Genomic DNA, 10,107 nt, shown 5'->3' with positions numbered 1-10,107 from the left:
AAAAATTCTAAATATTATTTAGCATGATTTTAGAATGCACAATGATTTATAAAAAAATCATTAATTGGAAATGTTTTTAAGTCTTACTCCAAAATTAGGAGATAGTTTTAAAATATATAATATTAATTTTCGATGTCTTTTTAATCTTCAAAATAATGTATTTTCTAATAACATTTTGAGGGTAAATAATAGAGTTGTTATTAAGTAGGTTTTTAATTTTTTTGGATTGTTTTTTAATTGATGATTATGTTTTCATTGTAATTTGGTTTTTTTTTTAAAAATCTGATAGTGATAGTATTTGAATTGTTTTTCAGGATGGAAATAAATTAACATTATCAAAGTTTTTGGAACCCTCAAAATCTTGAAATTTAATGATAACCTAGATTTTCAAATTTTTTTTACTAAATTATCTTACCAAATTTCCATTATTATCAAATCTCTTTAAACTATGTATCAAACATTTAACCAATTATAATAAGCTTAAAAAAAACATACCCAATAAAAACCCTAGCCTAATCTTCTTTACCCTAGCTAACTCATAAGGATCTACTTAATACTAACTTAAAATTTATAATAACAATTTATGAATTTTATCTTGAAGCTTTGCCCAAATAATTCATGAATTACCTAGACTCGTAAATTAAAAAAAATCATTTAACTTAAAACCTTACATAAAATTAAATATTACTCTCCATTACATCTTATATAACTTCATTATTAACTTTTATATTTTAAAATAATATTTAAAATATCACAATAATAATATTTTCAAATTCATTTTATATTTTTCTTTAATAATATAGTTGTCACGCCTTTAAATAAAACGAAAACTATAAAGTTGACTTTGGCAGTTTTCCAGAGCTTTGCCTGTGCCAAATCATTAAAAACTCCGTTAGGAACCTGGTCGGTGGATACGCAAAATTTACCAGGCCGTCAGAGCCGTTAAAAAGTAGAATCGATTCTGACGGTAAAAAGCGCACGGCTTTGATTAAAAAGGCAACAGCCAGTCTCTGGTACATCTCGCCTCGCCATCGACGGCCCCTACATCTCCCAACTAATCAACTATCCTCGATCACGACACGTGTCGATTGCCCGGGATGTTGTTGTCTTGATCTCTCCACGTGTCTGTCCAGCGGAGAGTTGTTGCCTCGATCCGACGCCATTACGCGCAATTACCGAGGTTTTGACAGGAAAAAGGTGAAAAAACTCTGGGACTGTCGTTAAGAATATAAAATCAAGTGAATAATAAAGACCGGTCAAATGTTAGACTGCGGCAAAATGAGTTCTGTATAAGGTACTTGCGCAAGCATTAAATGCCTTTGCATTCGGTGTCGAGGTTCTGTTGGAAGTACGGAGCAGAACAGAGGAACGGGACGGCGTGGGAACAGGGCCGGGCAGAGCAGATAGGGCACCGAAGGCCATAAAGGCTCGCTCTGTGTTTACTGTACTTGGACTCTGTGATATAACAGGGACCTTTTAAGTCCAAGAGGCGTTTCGTCAAGTCCAAGCAAGAATTTCCTTCAGGTAAGCTCTGAATTTATTGATCTCTCTGCATTACAGAAATTAATGTTCTTTTTCAGGCTTCGGTTTTTCTTATTTTGACTTTGGTAAGGGTGTGAAAGTGGGTAAAATGAGGTGATTCCTTCTTTAAAGGATTTCGGAGTGCTTACAGCCAAGAGTGCGGGAAGAAGAGTAAACATGTGTACAAAGAAACTCAACTGTCCGTCGTTGGAGAAATGACAGGTATGGACCTTTCGAAAATAGATAGAACGGGGTTGGAACAGGTAGAGGCCAAAGGGATGGTGGCCTCAAGAAGCGAATATTTCCGTTAGGTCTGCGGAAATGGCCATGAACATTTGACAATTTGTACAGCAATTTCTGTTGTCAGAAAATTTTCCCGAAATGTTCTTACACATAACTAACAATTGTATCAATGCTAACAGCCAATCTATTCATGATTTATAGTGGTGAACGAATGGATCACGAGGCGGCGGTTCCATTGTGATTTTGAAGAAGTAAGGACAGAACTATCTGTATATGTTTGTAACTGTGTTAAAATTGGTCAATAGAAAAACAAATTTGACTAATTGCTTCTCTTTTTTCTTCAGCCCTGCTCTGCGTTTCTTCCAACTTGCCCACCTTTAACTGCAACTCTTCTATTTTTCTGCCGTAAGTTTGGCAAGCAGTAATTAGTGAGGCATATTTAAGATGCAGTCCTTGCATGTGCTTCCGTAAACCCAAAATCTCTTCAATGCCCCACTTGACCTTGTGTTTCTAGACCTTTTTGGCTGCCTCACTGGAGTTTGGCGATTGTGGAATCCAGTTTTTTTATGCCTTGGTCTACAACTTGAAGATCATTTATCTCTGACATAACATGGGAAAGTTCTTTGTGTAGATTGCCAATTTCATACATCTTAAGCTCTAACTCATCTGGTTTGTGTTCATTCTGAATATATATATATATATGTATGTCTGTAACTTAAATACTTTTATTTTTAAATTATATTGTTTATGAATGTACATAATGACTTGTTGTAAAATGTAAATTAGTAAATGCCAATTTTTTTATTATTTAAAAATAAATTATACTTAAATTAAATTTGTAATATGTATTATCTGTTTTTTTGTCAGGAAAGAAAAAACGCTAGAAATTCAATTAATATGAAAAGTCCAGTAAATATAAACCAAAATGTCCATCATATCCAACTAAACCTCTATTCCACAAAATATCAGCATATAAATTACGGAGGCCACAATTTCTCAGGACGGTAAGTTTAAATTTCATTTGGTAATCTGGCGATAAAATTTTCAAGAAAGCGGAATCCAGCCAGATTTTTTTTTTAAATCTGATTGATTGATTTGTAGAGTGTTTCAATAGCTATTTTCATAATGAAAATGGATTCAATACCTCCTAAGAACAGTTGAAGCCCCAAAATCCTATCTGGACAACTGTAACCCAGATTTTGCCATCTAGCAGGAATTTCCATTATTTTCGGGGCGAAATTACCTAATTTATTATGTAATCGAAGTTGTTATCATAATAATTGAAACTTACATTTATATTATATATTAAATTAATGCAAATAATAAAATATATAATATAATTTGCTTGCTCGGCTATTCAAGGCAGTCCGATCACCCGTCCTGCGAGCTGTGACCAATCTATAAAATATTTCAAAGATTGCGTTTCAGCCATTGCTGAGAACCTTCGTGACTTCACCATACGTGCTGTCCAGGGAGGGGTTAGGGCATACGCAGACGCACAACACATTCGAAGGCCTTCAGTACAGTTAAGAATAATCCATGGCTTCGTTGCTGTAGTCTCGACCCTCTCATTAGGTAAACTGTAAACCGGAACAATACTTTTCTTTAATTCTGAGAGAAACGAATTTCTGCAAATTTCTCTTAAAAGAATGAATTTAGAGGCAAATTTAAGTGCGATTTTAATGCAAATAAGATTCTATTTATCTGAATTTAGAGGCGAATTTAAATGCGATTTTAATGCAAATAATATTCTATTTATCTGATTTCAGTTGACATATATTAACAAAATTGTTCACCATCTCTTGGATTTCGGCGAATTTCTAACTTAATGGTGGAAATTAGCCCAGCACGGTTGACTTATGACGTGGCTTTTTCAGTTTGAATGTTGGATTTTTTACTTCCAAGCTTTACTATGTCTTCTGTTTTTGAACTACAGTTACAGTTTGTGATGCATCATTCTTACGGAAGCTGTTGTCGTCAAAAGCAGACAATCGTTCTGCAACAGGGCCAAGTTATCCTCAATGGCGCCAAAATCGTCTAGAAGTAGTTGGCAATTCTCTTCAAGTGTTTAATTCTCCACTTGTATATCTTTCAGTTTTTTCTGCCCAGAAAGACAATCATCCATCAGAGGTTGACGCTCTGCCTTGAGTTTTTATTCTTTGCTTTTATGCTACCATATGCTTCTTGCAGTCCTCTCACATTATTTCAAGCCCACCTAGTTTATCCAGCAATTTAGCGTCAATATTTGTTTTCTTTGCTAGCAACTGACATTTCTCTTTGCATTTGTTCAATTCACAGAACAGTAACTGCAGGTTTTTAATTTGACATGTTCAGGATTCAACCTTGGAATTGAAAACTACAGTTTCTGTTCTGAGGCTATTTTCTCCTCTTCAAGGTCTTTCACTCTGTCGTGCATGGAATGATATTCTTTGACCACATTTTTAGATTCTGCCTTCAAGTTCTTGTTTTCTGTTTTCAAGTTACTAAGTGCTTCTTGCAGCTTCCTGACATCGTCAAACTCACCAATCTCTGACTGAATTTTCTTGTTTTAAGTGTAAAAGTTCCTCTTCAAGATTAGAGATACATGCTCCTTTACTTGCAACTGAAACAAGTTTGTTTCTCTGATGCTGTCACTTAAGAGTTCTCTTCTTGTGGCTTCAGCTTATGCCGATAGTCTCCAAGCTGTTCATATATGTCTTGATGCTTTGCTTCCAGTGTTGTTTTATTGAGCATCAAGCTGTTACTTAATTATTTAAGTTCCTGCACTGTGATTTCGAACTGTTGTATATGCTCTTGATTGATTGCTAGAGCTTCTGATGTCATCTCTTTGAAATCTTTAAGTGCATTTACCAGCAATAGCAGATTTTGAATCTGATTTGTCAAGGATCCAACCTACTGTTGAGGTTTTTCTTATCCTATTCTAAAGAAAACATTAGTTTTTCAAGCTTTTGGATGGTCCAAGCTTGATTGAGACTTGGTTTTGAAGTTGTTCAATTTCAACCTCCAGCTCAAACAACTTTTCCTCCAACTGTTGTACTTCAAATTGATTTCAAGCTCCTCCGAACCTCTCTGCTGATTTAATGACACTTAATTCATTTCACTTTTCTCAATTTCAGATTTAAGGTTTCCTTTGTCCACTGCTTCCTTCTGAGATAAACTTTTTGAGTCTAGATTTGTTTTCTTGCAGCTGGATAGTATCAACATCTAGTGTCTTTGTCTTAACCTTCAGGCTCAACTTTCAGTTCCTCGAGAGAAAAAAGATTTTCCTTGAGCTCACCTTTCTGCATATAAATATGTCCCATCTCAGCTTCAAGGTTTTCATTTTTGATATGCAACATCTGCTAGATCTTTTATGCTTTATATAATGGCATTGCTGGAGACAACTTGTTCTTCTGAGCTTACGTTTTTCTCCTGTAGTTGTAGAAGTTCTTATTTGATAATGCAAATCTTTCCCTGTCAAGATCAGTCTTCACTTTCTTTGCTGGGTTTTGAAGGTCATCTTTCAAGTTTCATTTTCTTGTTTCAGGGTTTGGATAGAGTTCTGAAACATAAGATTTTCGTCCTCTTTTCAATCAAGCCATTTCATGTATATTTATTCCAAGCTGTCGGCATTCTTCTTCTAATTTTTGGACATGGTCAATTGTATCAGTAATGTGTAGCATTATATTTATTCCTGTAAGTAACCATCATTTTTTTTTTTTACTTACAAAGTTAGTTGCTGTATTATATTTCCGAAAAAGAAAGGGAGACTGAGCTCCTGAAGTACATGCTAAGATGCCAAGAAGAACTAGGAAAGAAGGAGTTACATGTTAAACAAAATTCCTCCTTGATCCTGCCTTTTGGGCTTTTAAAAAACAAAGATCAAAGGTAAATCTAACAAACTGAAGTAACAGATAGCAACATTTACAAAGCATAATCAATCTATATTAATGTGGCGGATGTGCGAGCAGTGGACTCTTCAGGGTTGTCGTCGACGCCGACTTGCTTCATGCTTGACGAACTTGTTGGAACTGTGTTTTTCTTTTCCATCATGTATTTCAAAATGTCAATGGATTCTTCCGCATGACTGCACCTGTTGGAGAGCTGGTTGAACTGTTCATGCAGAGAAGAGATTCTATGGTAGAGCAAGTTAATGTCGGCTCCATATTTCTCATTAACAATACGATGTTGACTGTCGGTCTTGTCTTCCAAAGCCTTTAGATGGGCTCGGACTTGCTCCAGCCAATGTTTTAAAACTCCGACTCGGCCGAGGGTTGACTCCGACTCCGACTCTGACTCGGTATTGACTCGGCCAGCTCGATTTCAATGACTCGGTTGTTGTAAAAAATACATTAAATATTTATTTTTTTATAAAAACACATAATTGTAAAGATTTTCATTCATGTTTCCAAACACACAACGTTAGAATATAGATAGAAGACAACATATGATCACAGTAGGCTCATGAATATATCCATTATATTAAAATGGCACCCAATGCACTATCCAATACATACACGATGATGATATAGAGATCAAAACAAAAACACATAACCAAGGAGGCTAGAAATGGCCTCTACAACAAAAGTCTGTGACCAATACTACTGGCTACTGCTAGAGTTGCCAACATCATCTAGCTCAGTGTTACTTGGGAGCGGGAGCGGGAGCGACATTTTCGGAAGCTCCTGGTTTGGGAGCGAATCCCGGAGGAGTTTGACAACCAATGTCACTAACATCAAGGTACATAGAAGGATTGGTGCTCTTGATTAAATATGAGTTCCATACCCTAATACATGACAAAATTCAATGGAAACATTGCAATCCCCCAATCCTGAAATCCTTAAAAACTGATAAGTCTGCTGGATTTTGAATGAAATCTAAATTTCTACTTTCTCCATATGAAATCCAATGAGGTCGGAACCACTCTCAAACATCCTGAGTCATTTCATGGTAATGTTAAAAATTTAAGTAAAAGGATGAAAATGAAGATTAAGAAGAATGTCACTTTTACTTTAAGAATTTAACATTACCATGAATAGCATAGCCTTAGTAGGGCAATATGATCAAATACTAGGGTTTGGGAGAGGGGAATGGACCCAAAATAACATTTAACTAATTTATAAAACACCTTGGAGTCCCCAACACTCAGCTAACAGTTAAATTTTTTTAAAAGCCGCATTCATTGACTCGACCGAGTTATTGTGGCACCGGTTGGGTTGACCGAGTCATGCAATAACTCGGCCGAGTCAGTCATGACTCGACCTCCCGGAATGGTATTTCTGCTGGGTCAGAAATTCTTTTAGTGACTCTGATCAACTCAGCCGAGTCACTAATGACTCGGTCAAATTTTAAAACAGTGGCTCCAGCTCAGCTTGGAGATCTGAACAGTGAAGACAATCCTCACTTCTCGCCATAAGAGCAGAATGAGATGAAGCTAATGAGAAGGGGTCCAGGGACCAAGCCAGAAACGTAGCGCCAGGGGACAGACTGAGTAGAAGGAAGCCGAAACTATGGAGATCGACAGAAGAATAAAGAAGCAGGAGGGAGACTCTGGAAACAGAGAAAGAAAATAGGACCTCAAACCTGAGAGTTACTGAATGCAAGGGATAGTAGGATACAGAGTGAGAAATAGAAGGGAGGAGAGCATATAAGAAGGAAGGGAGGCGCAAGGGATTCATCAGAGAGGAGGAGAGGGAAGCTGGGGGACGAGGGAAGTCATGGGAGGGATACAGCAGATGCATTACAGGGGTCATGAAGTGAAATAGACCGGCGGGACTCGTGATTACAAATATGGGAGAGGGATTTTCTGTAAGAAGGCAGATCTTAAAGCAGATTGAGTTTTTGACATGGATCATGAGGATCTTGGACCAGTTCCTTGTGTCAGGGTTCTCTGATTTGTGGAATTGGAAAAGACAGAGGTGATTCGATGTCATGGCAAGTATTGATGTGATTCCTCGTCATTGCAACATAGGCTGCCCATTGTTCTATTACATGCCCTATTGGCGAGAAGGTCAGCATCCTTGTTGAATGTGCGAAGAATGTGGCGGAAACTCAGAGCAATGAAGGACTGGCTCAAAATTTTGCACCTGCTGATGGACTGTTGTAAGAGAACATTGGGCGAATCTCTGTTTTGGGCCATAAGGCCGATGACAACTGCTGAATCTCCAAAGATAAAAGCAGTATCTATACCGATTTTGCTGAGCTGAATGAGGCCTTGATAAAGGGCTAAAGCCTCAGCCCTGTTGTTGGAAATATGCCCGAGCCCCCATTCATACGAGACCATACGATCCCCATTGGCATTGAAAATAACTCCACCTGCTCCAGCAATCCCGGGATTCGATTTCGAAGCACCGTCGAAAAAAAGATAATAAGTGTTGCAGTTTTTAAGCCATGTTGCAAATTCTTCCTCCTTGAGTCGGATTTTCCAATTGTAATACATTTTGCTTTGCCTGCTGCTGGTGATGGTATCAATCTGATTACTGTTATTTCTGTCCAGAATATAACCAATGAAATTTCGCTCTTCCACATTGAGATCAGTGATGTCTATGCTTCTGTAGTTTTTGACTGAAATAGTTTCCAAAGCAAGACTCCTTGCTTTGTTGCAGAGGTTTCTAGTGATTGATTCCTTGTCCTTAAACACTTTACGGTTTTTGGCAAGCCAAATGGACCACAACATAGTGAGAGGAAGGGTGTCCCAGACCCTTTTTACTATGTCGTGTTTTCTTTGTTGCCAAGGATAATTTTTCCTCCATTGATGAATAGCCTCTCCTATGGTGTCCTGTTCATTCCAAGGAATGAGATTGTTATAGGATATACTTCTCTAGCAGGCCTTACCATCAAGCTTCTTCAGCAATTCTTCTTTGCTTGATATCTCAAGTTTGAGAGAATTATTTTCAGCACAAAGGAGATGAGCTCGTTCTGCAACTTTTCCAATTTTACTTTGAAATTTTGACCTTCTTAAACTTTTTTAAGAAGATTAGTTTTGAGATAGGCATGCTCCTCTGTTTGAAGGATAAGCTGCTCAAGTTGAAGAACATGTTCATTAAAAATCTTCTGCTTCATTGTTTCAGCTTCTAGTATGGTAAGTTGCTCTGGATTGCTACCCTGCACAGTGTAAAAGTGACATTTTTTTTATTTTGGAGCATATAGTTGCATCTTATCAGAAATCATATTGTTTTCAAGTTCATCTTTCTCAATGAAAACATGTGACTCATGTTCCCACTTTTGCAGGATTGCTCTTATATTTTTTATTTTCCTTTGCAACTGTCTATTCTCTTCTTCAAGTTTGCTCACTCATTTCAAGCATGCTGTTTCTGTGCGTGGACTCCAGCAACTGAACTGACAATGCTTTCTTCTTGTCCTGCAAGCCAAAGATTGATTCTTTCAGGCGTCAATCTGAATTTTCTGCTCCTGAGTATTCTAAACTTCTTGAAATTCCCCTTTGACAAGGGCCCAGTCAAGATATCTCCAACCTACTTATCTGTGGGAATGTACTAAAGAATCATTGCTCCCTTCTAGACCCTATATATCTGATGAAGTGGTACCTGCTGTCAATATCCTTGGATTGATCATGGAACATGTGACTCTTGGAGAGTTTGATACAACTCTGATTATCATAGTAAGTCACTGTAGGGTTCAAAGTTTGACCTGTGATATTTGCTAATAACTTGTGAAGCTAGATGGCTTCACAACTAGCAAGCTGGCTACTGTTTACCTCTGCTGAGCTAAGTGCCCCTGAAAATTGTTTCTTGTTGAACTAGGAAACCATACCTGAACCCAAACTCAAGCAACATCTTGAAGTGCTTCTCTTTTCAGGAGCACTGCCTAATCAGAAACTGTAAACCCATGCACATTAATTATCTCCATCACCAACATACCTCAGACCAAAATGCACTGTGCCCTTAATAATCAAAGTGCATGTTTTGCAGCAACCCAATGAAATTGCCTGGGCTCCACCATATATTAGCTCAAGGTGGTCATTGCAAAATAAATGTCAGGTTTGATATTTATGGATACACAATGGAATTTATCAACTGCCTGTACATAGATTGATCAATCAAGTCTGAATTTGAAGTTGCAAATGACTCCAGATTTGCTACCATAATATGAGTAGCTATGGGCTTACAGTCAATCTTTTGAAATCTTTTTAGAAAGTCAAATGCATACTTAACTGTTTTGAGGAAGACTTCACCTAGACTCTGCCACACCTCGAGATCCAAGAAGTAGTGCATTAAGCCAATGCCCTTCATGTCAAATTCTTTGGCCAACTTAGCCTTGAACTATGCTGAGTTCCTTTGAACTTCCTGTAAGTATACGGTCATCTACATACATGACTAAAACAAATAGATTAGAATCATTAGACAA

At 37.3% G+C, this 10,107-nt stretch overlaps 1 protein-coding gene across 9 annotated transcripts in view; it reads left to right on the top strand.

The window, feature by feature from the left end:
• Positions 1-1,255: 1,255 nt before the first annotated feature.
• The window catches only part of PSS1 (phosphatidyl serine synthase family protein), a 270,634-nt gene continuing 261,782 nt past the window's right edge, over positions 1,256-10,107 (top strand). Inside the window, exons 1-3 of one of the 9 annotated variants that reach the window (XM_089379092.1) lie at positions 1,256-1,524; positions 1,673-1,743; positions 1,944-2,015. The gene's annotated coding sequence lies outside the window, so the exon portion shown is untranslated. Of the gene's footprint in view, positions 1,525-1,622; positions 1,744-1,943; positions 2,016-3,204; positions 3,340-10,107 lie in introns of those variants that run through there. The other 8 variants (XM_089379094.1, XM_089379091.1, XM_089379093.1 and 5 more) reach the window with 8 other exon arrangements.

The sequence above is a fragment of the Pinus tabuliformis genome, chromosome J, assembly GCF_031772625.1.
Source record: "Pinus tabuliformis cultivar Carrire ecotype Pingquan chromosome J, CPIR1, whole genome shotgun sequence".
NCBI lineage: Eukaryota > Viridiplantae > Streptophyta > Pinopsida > Pinales > Pinaceae > Pinus > Pinus tabuliformis.
This window is presented reverse-complemented; position numbering and strand designations above follow the sequence as displayed.